General features: G+C 39.7%; 1 pseudogene; it reads right to left on the bottom strand.

Annotated features, from left to right (window-relative positions):
* Positions 1–4,095: 4,095 nt before the first annotated feature.
* On the bottom strand, positions 4,096–13,819 carry LOC103959384 (annotated as a pseudogene).
* Between the last annotated feature and the right edge of the window lie 209 nt (positions 13,820–14,028).

The raw sequence follows: 14,028 nt of genomic DNA, 5'->3' as shown, positions 1-14,028 counted from the left end.
AGAACAAATACAATGCAAAATTAAAATGCAAGAGCAAAGTTCCAAAATTTGAGTGAGAATATAGAGAATCAAATTCAAAACCCTAACCCTAAAATCCGTCCAAATATTTGCATACCAATTTCTAAGCCATAAAGTGAGAAAGGCTAGCAAATGCAAACTGCCCTGCAACCCAATCGTCATCCACCATCATTCATAAGAGAGAATAAGCATAGTGGTAGTTTTTGAACAAAAAAAAAAAAAATTATTATCAAAGGCTCATTAATAAAGGAATATCCAAAAAAAAAAAAAAGATACAAATGAAAATCAAATTTACCCAACCAAAAGATAAAGAATATTCATCTTCATATTGGCTGGCAAAGCAATGAGATTTGACAGAGCGACGGACGGATTGATGGAGTGACAGCGGAGCAATGGACAGACGGATAAATGGAGTGAGCGGCGGAGGTGAGAAAGAGGGCGAAACCAAGGCCGAATTTGTAAGGTTTCAACGAAATTGGGGGAAATTGGCACAAAAACAAAGCTTTTGATGGCAGTTTTGAAGACATTCTGGTGCATAGAGTCCCATCTCCACTAAGTTGGCTCCAAGGTGGAAGAATGGTTCTTCTGGCATCAGCTGGGGGACGAATCGGGAAACGTGAAGAAGGTTTAAGAGGAAGTATGAACATGGGTGCTTATGGGGACATAGGATTGGAGTAGATGGAAGCCACTGTGAGAAAGAAAAAGAGAGGACAAAAATTAATGAACTAAAAAAGGGGAAGGCAAGATAAAGTGGAAGAGATGGGGGCATGTATTAACTAGCATAAGAAGGGTAGTATGGTCAAGGTCAAAATGTGTAAAAATGCTATAAAAGATAGTTAGTTAGTTAGAATTGGGAGGTTTTAAAGCTTAGGAGATAAGATAACACTTGAGTATATAAGTGTAAAAGATCTTGTAAGCAGGTATCCTATTGTAATACACAAAAATATCATATCTCTCTATCTCTCTTCTCTATCATTCTTTCTCTCTCTTCTCTATCATATTTTCTGGTTTTCTTGATGAACATTATTATCATGGTATCAATCGCTCGGACGATTCTTGGTGCCGTTTCTTCCGCTGGAGATTAAAGAACTGCGAGTGAAGGTTAATGCTGGCTGCAAGGTCACAACGTTTTTCTGTCAAAAGGGGTCAAGGGGTTCATTCATATCAGGTTCTTGGTTTTTGTTTTCGCATTGCACACCATCTGTTTGTGATATGTTGTAGGTGAAGAGTGTGTGTTCTTTTTCTATGAATTTGAAGGCCGACAGCCATTGTTAGCAAGTTCAAAGGCCGATAGCCATTATTTGAGTTCGTAAGAGGCCGATAACCATTGTTTGATTGTGAAACGTGCTTGTTTATCGAAGAAAGAAAAAGGTCGATGGCCATTAGCAAAGAAGGGTAGCATATTTAGGGGTCAAGAGCATATTTTGTTTAGGTGTTAGGTATTCAAATGGCGTCTAATGTCAAGATTGAAGGGTTGCTTAGGATGCTTACAGTAAAGCTTCAGGATGACAATTTTGTTAAATGGAGTTTCCAGTTCCAGTCTGTTCTTAGGGGATATGATCTTTTTGATCATTTCACGAGTGAAGATCCATGTCCTCCGAGATTTGATATTGATACAGAGTCAAGAGTTACTACTGAAGTTACTGTGGCATATAAAGATTAGGTGAAGAAGGATCTAGCCTTGCTCAGTCTTCTCATTGCTACACTGTGCGATGATGTTATGGAACACATTATTGGTAGTAAGACTGCGTGTGAGGCCTGGACTTGTTTACAAGAAAGATTTGCGTATGTCTCTATGGTTAGAATCAATCAACTGAAAAGTGAGTTACACACTATCCAAAAAGGTGAAGAATCTGTGGATAGGTTTCTTTTAAAGGTTAAAGCCATTAAGGATCAACTAGTGTCTGCTGGAGACAGGATCACTGAGAATGATTTTCTTATACCTGTGCTATCTGGCGTACCTCCTGAGTTTGAGATGATAAAGACTGTGATATTGGCTTGGGATTCTCCTATTTCATATAAAGATTTGAGGGCTCAACTTCTTGGTGCAGAGGCTAATATTGAATCACGAATGAAGTCTTTGAGTACATCTATGGCAGCAATGTATGTTCATGGAGATGGATCTGGCTCTGGTGCTTTTCAGAATAATCATACCGGTTTTGAAGTTGGGGAAAGTTCCAACTTTCATAGATTTTAAGGGGAATATGATGGTGAAAACTCCAATGCATTTCATGGTGGTTCAGGCTTTGTGGGGAATGGTGACAAGTTTGTCCAGAAGACCAATTTCTCAGGGGGGGCAATAGGAGGTATAATGGCAATTATAACAATGGTAATTTTGATCATAGAAGTACTAATGGTTCAAGAACCTTCTCTAGTAATGGAAATCCATCTGGTCACAGAGGGAACAATGGCAATTTTAATGGCAATTTTTTTGGCAATGGTAAAAGTGTTCAGTCACAGAATGGAAGTAGTTTCTCTGGTAATGGTTTTCAAAAGAGTAATACCTGGAATGGCAGTACATCTTACAGATCTGGTGTGTCACCTGAGTGTCAAATATGTTCTAGTAGGGGACATACAACAGCTAATTGCTATCACAGAGCTGCCACTGGAAATTCAGGGTTCCTTGCTTGTCAAATTTGTGGGAAAAAATGACATATTGCACTGGAGTGTTATCATCGCAATAATTTTGCTTATCAGGGTACTCCACCACCTTCTTCCTTGACTGCAATGACTGCACAGGCTCATATTGGACAGAATACACCACAAAACAATGGACATGGGTTATCCAATGGGGATACTTGGATTCTAGACACAGGAGCTACATATCATATGACTTCCAATGTTCATGCATTCTCTCAAGTCAAAGCAAGTAAACTGCCTTGAGAAGACCGATTTCTACACACTACATTGGGGCGTGAGATAAGCTTCGTATGACCATCAAGGGGCAGGCCAATTCCAAAAGTAGAGACGATAGAAAACGGGCAAAACTCACAGAAGAAGACAATAGGCAGATGGGGTCGCGAGACCTAGGCGCATGCTTTAGATCACCATTACGGAGACGGAAACCTAGTACAAAGCCTTGGCTCACACTGCAGCTGATCTAGCATGGATAAGGCCAGTCTTGAAGGATTTGGATGTGTTTCTACCTACATCACCTGTTATCCACTGTGATAATTTGTCTGCGATTGCATTAAGTGCAAATCCAATATTTCACTCTCGAATCAAGCACTTGGATACGGATTATCATTTTGTTAGAGAGAAGGTGCAACAAGGTGATTTAGAAGTCTCCTATATTCCCATTGAAGATCAAATTGCCGATATTCTTACAAAGGGGTTACATGGGCCATTATTTGTCAAACATTGTTACAATCTTAAGCTTGGTTCCCCAAGTTAAGATTGCGGGGGGATATTGACTAGCATAAGAAGGGTAGTATAGTTAAGGTCAAAATGTGTAAAAATGATATAAAAGACAATTAGTTAGTTAGAATTGGGAGGTTTTAAAGCTTAGGAGATAAGATAACACTTGAGTATATAAGTGTGAAAGATCTTGTAAGCAGGTATCCTATTGTAATACACAAAAATATCATATCTCTCTATCTCTCTTCTCTATCATTCTTTCTCTCTCTTCTCTATCATATGTTCTGGTTTTCTTGATGAACACTGTTATCAGCATGGAGAAGGCAGAGAGCGCGCAAAGTGGATTTGTCAAATTTCAAAGATGTTTAAAATTTTGCAAAATTTCATATCCTACCTTTTCCATTTTTTTTTTAAATTATGAATAACTGTACCACACGTTATACCTTTGATAGATAATAAAAAGGCGTTGTGGATATTAATCATATTGACTACGAGCATCACACATGAGGATTTAGTATATTCACAACATGCAACTTTGCGCATGGTTATTAACTACTATTTTACCATGAACTAAAATTTGCATGTGATAAAAAAATTGTTATAGACCACATGCTCACTACGCCCGTGGTAAATTTGTATTTTTAACAACAAACTCTTAATGCCCGTGATCAAATTATTGTGGTAGATGAGCTGATGTCTTGTAGTGGACGTACTACAGACTTAGTATCTCGAGAAGAGTTCACCATTACGAGCACGGTTCATCTGTGCTGCTATCCATCAGAACTGACCACTCCAGTTGTATTTCTTAACGAGGTCATGCATCTTTTCAATCTCTGCAATTTCTATCCCAAGAGTTCTTGACATCCATGTAACCACCAACCACAACAAGGTTTACCATTTCTCTTAACTTGGCGCTCTTAGCGTAGCACTCAACAAGTCCAGTTAAATTTTTCACTCTATCAAGTCTTGCCATGGAAAAGATAATAGGCTTTGATCTATCACTCAATAGCCCACTGCATCACCATCAAACGAGTATCAGATGATTGAGTGAAGTACATGTATGTTGCAACCCTGATATCTATAAAATCTCAATGCCACTCAAAGAAGGCTTAAATTGCTTTTCAGAAGTTCTTTATTTAACATTAGAAGATACTCACATATGCTCGCCGTTCTACTCAGCACCATATAAGAGTTCTTCAATTTGACCCATGTAGAGCAGTAAGCCTTTTTTCCTTGTCAAAATATGGAAAGTATATACACATATCTGCTCCTAGGGAGACGATACAGCCCAGGAAGAGTGAAGGCAGTGTGGCTCTCGTCCAACGTTATTCTTGTTGAGAATCCTGGGAGAAGAACAAGAATATTAATCTTTAATGCAACAAACAAAAGTGACTAGAATCCTGGGAGAAGAACAATGGGCCACATGCTGCAAATGATGCAATCTACTTCATTGTGACCGACAAGTCTTTGAACTTGTTAACCATAAACGTAACTTATATCATATGACTACATTTCAAGTGAAACAGGTAGCATATTCATGTGAAGATGATATAGAACTAAACTCCAGGTTCCACACTGTTGTAAAGCATTAAACTCCTGCACCATAACATCCATCCACTCCTCATGCTTGACTGCATGACTGAAACAGGTAGGTTTGATATGAAATATATCAATTGCAACATGCATAGCATACTTTGGATTTGGTTTTAGGACCACTGACTTAGAACGTGTAGTCATATAATGTCTTGTATCACTAGGCACATCAACACGCATAGGTTGTGAATTTACCAATACTTGCTCGTTTGATTGTAGTGAGGGTCTTAAAGGCAAGCTAAGTTCTATAGATGAGAATGATCGAGGTGGGATATCAGTTGAAGGGGTGATATTTGGCAAAGTGGTTGCATCATAATGAGATTCTATAGGACTTGCGAGATTAGAGGCAGGAGAAATTTATGGGGTTGTAAGAGGATTAGTTTGACTAGGACTAGGTAATGCAGGCATTGAGGAAGTGCATGTTAACGGAAAAGTAAATAATAATTGGTAACACGCCCAGATCCCGATATTCCCTAAATACTAGGATAGGCACGTGCTGGCCGACATCCGAGGATGACGAAAGCCATTTATTGAGTGCAAATGCTGAAAACAAGGGGCAGATAAGGCTTATAAATATAAAAGAATAATGAATATGAAATTAAGGAAGGTGTTCAGATCACACCTCTAATCTAGAACACTAAAAGAAAATAATATAAAATTGAATGAAACAAAGGAGTGGGTCCTACACCGAAAGGACTCGAAAATGTCGATGCGGAAATGCCTGGACGACGGGATTGTATGCCTCGATTCTAAGTCCTGAAGAGGGCGCAACACAAACATGAGTGGACCAAGTTGATATATATATATATATATATATATAATAAAACAGTTGTCAACGTACTAAACCCTAGGTTTTATGAAAACACATATATCATGATAAACATAGGTTTTCCAAAACCTTGCATGTTGTGCAATGTCTCAAATCATAACTTGTCTATATAATAATCACTAGTGAATGTCCGATAACTCTTCAGGCCCCATGCCGGCTCCCCGTCTCTGAGCAAGCAGTCAGAAGAAAATACACTTCAGGCCCCATGCCGGCTCCCCGTCCCTGTGCTAAATAGCCAGAGGAAACACACTTCAGGCCCTATGCCAACACCAAACCATCGCCCGGGACGGACCGGAATCTATCCCTACGTCCCGTAGCGGAAAGGACCACTAGGTAAGTATAAAACCAGTGAACATACATATATTGAAAATCAACTTCATAGTATAAAGTCATCCATCATCTATACTATAAAGAGGTGTTCTAAACATGTTCTAAATATCATATTGTCATCCATCAGATATTCTATAAAACATGGGTTATAGGAAAAATAGTAATAATTCAAACTAGCCTCAATAAGCATGTTATCTCATAAAACGTTCCATAAAATATAGCCATTAAATCATGTTTTTCATGTATGCATTTCTACTATCAAAACATGTATTTTTAGAAAGGGTCCACTCACAGTACTTAGCTGCCGAAGGGCCACGCAACTAGTGAATACGGAAACGACACAATTAATTGCCCCTAAGCACATAAATGGTACAATTAGTCAAACTCTACTCCAACGATTGAATTTGAGAAAATGGACATCGGAAACGGGTTCAGAACGTCGAAATTAGCCTAGGAGGGTCTCGGATGAAAACCTGAAAAGTTAACCCAAAAAGTCAACGTTGACGGTCAAAGTCAAAGTCAACGCTGACCATTGACCAGGTCAACGGTCAGACCGAGTCAAAGTCAGCGGTCCAGGTCAACAGGTCAAACCAGGTTAACTGGGTTTGGGCTTAGGGTTGGATCCGGGTTGGGCCTAAAGTGTTTGGACTTGGGTTTGGGTTTTAAAAAGGATTAGGCTTGGGTCACAAATGGTTTAAGGTTTAAAGGTTTGGGCTTAGAAGGGTTAACGGGCCGAAGGCCCTAGTTTTCCCAAGGCCCGAAGGCCTGTTTTGAATGGGTTTAAGGTGATCGGGCTCAAGCCCTTAACAGAAAATGGCCCAAAGGGCCTTATTTGATTTAAAACAATTTAACTAAAATTAAAATAAAAAGGAAATGGGTTTAGGTTTGGGGTTGGGCTCAGCAAGAAAGGCCCAAAGGCCTTGGGTTTGGTTAGTCATCGGATTCTAAGGAAGGAGAAGGCCGGATTTTGGCCGGAGAATTCCCAAGCTCTGATAGAGCTCAAAACTCAACCAAAACTATCATTCAATATATCAAATTGAAGCCCCGAAAGTAAGGAATCGAGATACACCCTTGGTTCCCGTAATCGTACCCGGAGTTGGACGAAAAATGGCCTGGAAGCCACGGGTGTCCACCAAAAACTAGGTAAGATTCAAATGAGTATAACTTCTTCAATACTCAACGAAATTGGGTGAAACAAAAGGAAAGTTGTAGTACTCAATGAGATGAAGAGATTGATACCTTGTACGCCGGCCAACTCACCGTGGTTTGGCCGGAAATTCCCTCGAAATGAGCTGTGCTCGTTGGGAAAACTGGGGAAATGTCTCCGAGGTGGTTTCTTCATGGTTTGACGTCCAAAACACAACCACGGGGTTAGAAAAGAACTATAGGGATGAAAAGAGAAGCATTTGGAGTATTTTGAGGCTTACCCAAAATGGAAGGACCAGGAACTCGCCGGAGTTTCTTTGTGCTCCACAAAGACGAAGAGAGAGAGAGCTAACGTGGTGAGGATGGTGATGCTTCGTTGTTGTTGTGGTGTTTGATGATAAGGGAGATGAGGGTTTGTTGGTGTGTGTGTAGGTATGTTCTGCTTGGAGGGAGGGAGAGAAAGACAAAGAGAATGGGTAAGGGAGAAAGGTCGGGGGAATTGAGAGAAGAGAGAACTGAGAGAGAAGAAAGAGACGAGAGGCTCGGGGGACAGAATCAGGGGGTGGGCCCCTTGGTTACACAATTTAAGACCCAAAAACAATTTTAAAAAGGAAAGTATCCCCTAAACTTAGTGAAAATACAAAAATAGCCTTTTTCTTTTGTAAATCCAGGGACAGGTTGTTACAATTGGGGTAAGTGATTGTTACCTTATGAATCAACACTTTCAAAAGAAGATGTGAGTACTTTAAAAGGGAAGGAACCTTATCGAATAGGACATGGCGAGACAAATAAACTCGTCTTGTCGACAGATCCAAGCATGTGTATCCTTGATTGTTTAGTGAATACCTGAGAAAAACACATGACTTTGATTTTTGTTGCAATTTATTTTGAGTGTATGGTGTTAACCAGGAAAAAAAATGACAACCAAAGATTTTCAACATGTCATAATTTGGTTTCCTTTGAAATAATTTCCCAAAAGGTGACGCATTTCAAAGAACACGTGTTAGCAAACGGTTGATTAAGTATGTAGCAATTAAACATGCATCAAACTAGAATTAATTTATTTGACATATAAGACTAAGAAAGCATAACAATTGTAGTTTCAACAATGTGTCAATGTTTTCGTTTAGCCAAACCAATTTGTTCAAGGTGTTTAGGGCACGAAAAGCGTTGTGAAATACTGTGTACAATAAGGAATTGTTGGAAAACATGACTTTTATATTCACCACCTTCATCACGTTCAAGAGGTTTGATTGTGCAATTAAACATGTTTTCGACTTTGGCTTTAAGCTTCACTAATATTTCAAACACTTCTAATTTGTGTTTCATGGGAAAAATCCAAGAATATCACGAATAATCGTCGACAAACAAAACATAATAACGAAAACCTTCATTAGAAATAACTAGAGAACACCACACATCAGAGTGTAAAAGTTGCAAAGAAAATTGAGACATAGACTCGGAAACATTGAAAGGTAACCTAGTACTCTTACCTAGAGGACATGACTCACAAAAGGTTACGTCAGGGGTACCATGAATCGGTACCAATTTATTTGAAACTAGAAATTTTATTATTGGTTTGGCAAGGTGGCCAAGACGAGCATGCCACTTTTGAGCTGAGACCCTTACTCCCACAAATGCAAAAATAGAATGCTTGAGATGTCCACTGCCATTTGGAAATGGGTATAACCCATTCTCACATCTCCCTCGGAAAAGCGTCTTCTGTGTCTTGAGGTCCTTAACAAGGAAAAAATGTGGAAAAATTAGTAAGTAACAATCAATATCTAGGGTAAACCTATGGGCAAAGAGGATATTAGTGGATGCAGTAGGGCAGTGAAGGATATCACTTAAAACAAAGGAGCAAGCACTAGTATTAAGTTAATTTGAACTGTAGTGTGCAATCGAAATACTAGAATTATTACCTACACCTCCCACACCTTTATTACCATTATACTCCTTGGGATTGGCCAAATTTTGATATTTGGAGTAATGTGTGCGTTGGCACCTGTGTCCAGGAGCCAATATCCATTAATGCAGTAGAGCAATGAAGGATATCACGTAAAACAAAGGAGCAAGCATTAGTATTAAGTGGATTTGAACCACAGTGTGCAATCGAGATACCACAATTATTACCTACTCCTCCCACACCTTTATTACCATTATCCTCCTTGGGATTGGGCAAATTTTGAATATCTGGAGTAATGTGCGAGTTGGCACCTGTGTCGAGGAGCCAAGATCCATTATGCTATTTGTTAAGAGTGATAGGTGAATACATCATTGCTGAAAGATATTTGGTCGGGATTCTGCCTTCAAACGCAGTGTTCATGCATTGATAACAGTCAAGTGCAAGATGACCTAGTTTGCCACAGATTTGACAAACAATTCTATCACCACAGGAAACAAACCTTTCTCCATTACCTTGGTTGCTCTACGGATTATTGTTGTTGCAAAGGTTATGCCCCCTTTGAGTTGCGCCATGGTTTGAGGAGTTACCTCGTCCACCACCACAAGAGCGACCACCACCACAACCTCTTGAAGCCACAAAGGCATTGATAGTAGCTCCTTCAACCAAAGGAACATTGTGTTCCGCCAGTCTTCTTTATGTAGTCAGCATTATTGATTCAAGAGTTGGATATGTGATAGGAGTGTCACGAGCTTCTACAGCACTCATAGTCATCTCGAATGCTGGTCCAAGATTATTCAACACAATCTGAACCAATTCTCTATCACTCACAGGTTGCCTAGCAAGGGCAAGGTTATTAGCTATCGCATTCATGCGATCCAAGTAATCTGCCACAAATAGATCACCCTTTTTGGTCTGCAACAGCTCATTTCTCATAAAAAAAATTTGATTTTGAGATGTGGATGCATACCTTTTCTCAAGAGCTTCCCAAGTAGATTGAACATTTATTTTGCTTGCCACCATGGATAAGACAGAAGCTGTAAGAGATCCATTAATACAGCTGAGGATCATTTAATCATGTTGCACCGAAGTTGTGTACGCAGGATTCACAGTGGTTGAACCAGCAACATGTTTTGGGGGACACAGCAGCGTGCCATCAACATACCCCATCAGGTCCCGACTTTTTAGAATAGGAATAATTTGAGCCAACCGCAATGGGTAGTTGGTTCTATCTAGTTTGATGTTTACGATAGTGGAGAAGGGCTGGAATGTGGTGTTTTGAAGGTTGTGGTTAACAGCGGAGACATTGTTAACAACGGAGACAGTGGGTAGTTGGTTCTATCTAGATTTGGTTTTCACCTTTCCTTTCTTAGCCTAATATTTGGGAATTGAGTTCTATCCAATTACCTATTTTCACTGCCTATCTTGTAACCCAGCCGATTAAAACAATAATTTATTTTTAGACTTGAAGTTTTTCATGAAACTCAAAGTTTTTCATGCTTAATTTACGCCAAATCATGTCTATAGAATCTAAATGTTCTGCTTTTGACTATGGACGTTTATCCCATAATACTGACTACGATCTTGATCTCTCCATTGCAGCAACATGTTGAACCTTAACAAACTTGACTTTACCGCTCTGGAAGTATTTGGAAGCAACTACCTGAAGTGGGTTCAAGATGTGAAGCTCCAACTCACTGCAGAGAGTCTCAGGGCCACCATTAAAGCTGAAACGGATAACCGGGGTCGTAAAGATGATAAAGCAATCGCAATGATCTTCATCCGAATACATATACATGACGTACTGCAAACTGAGTATCTCGATGAAGAGCTCATTATTACGAGCATGGTTCATCTGGACTGCTATCCATCGGAACTGACCACTCAAGCTGTATTTCTTAATGAGGTCATGCATCTTTTCAATCTCTGCAATTTCTTCTCTATCCCTAGGGTTCTTGACATCCATGTAACCACCAACCACAACAAGGTTTACCATTTCTCTTAGCTTGGCGCTCTTAGCATGGCAGTCAACAAGTTTAGTTAAATTTTTCCCTCCATCAAGTCTTGCCATGGAAAAGACAATAGGCTTTGATCTATCACTCAATTGCTAGCCCACTGCATCACCGTCAAACGAGTATCAGACGATTGAGTGATGAAAATGAAGTACATGTATGTTGCAACCCTGATATCTATAAAATCTCAATGCCACTCAAAAGAGGCTTAAATTGTTTTTCAGAAGTTCTTCACTTAACATTAGAAGGTACTCACATATGCTCGTCTTTCTGCTCAGCACCATATAAGAGTTCTTCAATTGACCCATGTAGAGCAGTAAGCCTTCTTTCCTTGTCAGAATATGGAAAGTATATACACATATCTGCTCCTGGGGAGACGATATTAAACTTGGGATCAAAAACATCAATCCCGTGAACAATTTGATACGGCCCAGGAAGAGTGGAGGCAGTGTAGCTCTCATACTGTCCAACGTTATTCTTGCTGAGATAAAGAACAAGAAAATTAATCTTTAATGCAACAAACAAAACTGACTAGAATCCAGGGAGAAGAACAATGGGCCACATGCTGCAAATGATGCAATCCACTTCATTGTGACAGACAAATCTTTGAACTTGTTAACCAATGTAACTTATATCATATGACTACATTTCAAGTGAAAAATCAGGCCGTAGATTAAAAATTGGAGGTAAAGAACTAGACCAACAATCAAACCTTCCGGCAATCTCTTGGTATGTAATTATGAATCTGCATTGCTCATTGCAATGAGATCGGCTGTGAATTGACTTGAAAAATGGTACTTATCCTCATGCTTCTTCAGTTTTGACAAGTTAACTCCAATATATGCCCACTGTTATTCCACCAATCTCTGTGTTGCATCTGAAATAATGAATTAAAAACTAAAATTCGCCTGTGTGATTCCCAGTTTATAAGATAACAGAATTGCAACAAGATTTCCATCACTATAGTTTCCAATGATTAGATCTGGAACTCCCTGCAACTCAGCGGCAATTTCATTCGAGGCATCCTAGAAATAACACAATAAGAGAAAAAGAGTATGTTGTATAACCCGTAAGTAGTTATTAAGAACCCAACAGTGTGCATCATAAAAGTGAAGTACTCAGGCAGTAAAAAAGGGGACAGAAAAAGAAATAAGGGGAGATTAAAGTGTTGAAATTAGATGATTCGCCCACTCAAATTCAAATTCAGAATATGGTGTAGTTGGCGGGAACTTAGAAAGATATTCCTCTGTCTTTGCTAAAGCAGACTGAAGTCTGGGTATGCTCTGAATCCGATCGTTATTCAGTCTAAAGGTACGAGTATTTCACAACCTTATTGTCATATTACTTCAAATATGGCTTTAGGTCTTACACTAAATCTGAATGCAAAGAAAAGACGACCAGAAAAATAAACCAAAGGGCCAAAAGAATTAGTATGATAACTGAAAAATTGGAATGTTCATTCATGCAAAGCCCATAGCAAACTCAAACTTACATATCCATCATATTTGTGTGTACGAAGAAAATCGAGAAGAGACTCCAAACTTTCTTTGCTACGGAATATAACTGAAGATAAGTGACGGTTAAGGAATTGAACCCCATTTCCAATTGATGATGAGCGGGTTGGTCGAGGGAAGTGTGCATTAAATGGCTCCAGATCACATACATATCGTTGCACCCAGGACAATTTCATTTTAAGACTGCATTCATGTATAATTGAACTGAAAGAACAAATAAAAACTGTCTAGTCCGCCTATGTAATGCTACTCCAGATAAGTGAATTGAAAGACTCGGCATAAATTACAAAATTCAGTAACAAGGATTAAGACAGGAGAGCCCTTGCTCTCCGTCTATAAGCTCTTCCTTGTGAACCAAAGATATTCAGCAACACTTAAATGATCCACACTGAGTTCATACACATTAACTCGAACATACTCCCAAACACCAGGCCTTGGACGAAGTGCAAAAGCCACGAAAGGAGCCAGAACAATTGCTTCCTAGATAACAAGCGAAGACCAAACTCAGAAAACCAGAACAACAAATGCAACTTTCCTTAGCCATGCAGAATGAAGATTTCTGCTTTCTTGGTCCCAAATAATAAAAAATTACTTCAAATTGCAACATTTACTTGTCAATTTCTCAGCAAACAAACAGATACTAGAGCAACATCCTAAAAGAAAAAATAAAACAGTAGCAATAATTGTAGGAAATTGACCAGAGCAGACTGTAAGACTTTACTGAAGGAGCTATCTTTGAGCTTCTGCATGCCTTCACCCTTCATGATCACGTTTTCGAGCTCGTTTATCATTTGATGGGATAGCAGAATCCCATTTCCTCGAGCAACATACCTTCCAACACAACAAAACCTCAAGCTTCTCAAAACCCCACTCAATTCCTACCCAAAGAACCCTCCATTTGAAATGCAATGTGAGGGAGAGAAATATGTACCTGGAGAGAAGCAAAACGAGCTCATTGCGGTGAGCAGTGAGGGTGTCCTGAATGGTGTTGCGCATGGCTGAGACTGGAGGCTCCGACGAGACAAAAGTGGTTGACGGCGGAGCAAATCAGAAAAGGGAGAGAGGTGAAAGCGAAGGTGAGGAGGAGAAGAGGAAAACGAGAGGGGAGGAAGGAAATAAAAACGGCCATTGTTTTGCTGTGATCAGAGAGAGAGAGGAGTGAAAGGCTGATAAATGTGAAGGGGCACCTGGCGGTGTTTCAGCGGCTGCATGCATGCCTCTGGAGGAGTCCTGACGCTTCTTCCCTCGCGATTTGAAATCATAACGAAAGCTTTTGGCGGCAACGCGGAGATCCCTGTGGCTGTGAACTGGGCTGCATTTGAGCCT

Source organism: the organism of the source record quoted next, unplaced genomic scaffold (assembly GCF_019419815.1).
Source record: "Pyrus x bretschneideri cultivar Hongxiangsu unplaced genomic scaffold, Pyrus_bretschneideri_v1 Contig6, whole genome shotgun sequence".
Classification (NCBI taxonomy): Eukaryota; Viridiplantae; Streptophyta; class Magnoliopsida; order Rosales; family Rosaceae; genus Pyrus; species Pyrus x bretschneideri.
Note: the sequence above shows the minus strand (reverse complement) of the source record. Positions and strands in the feature narration are given on the sequence as shown.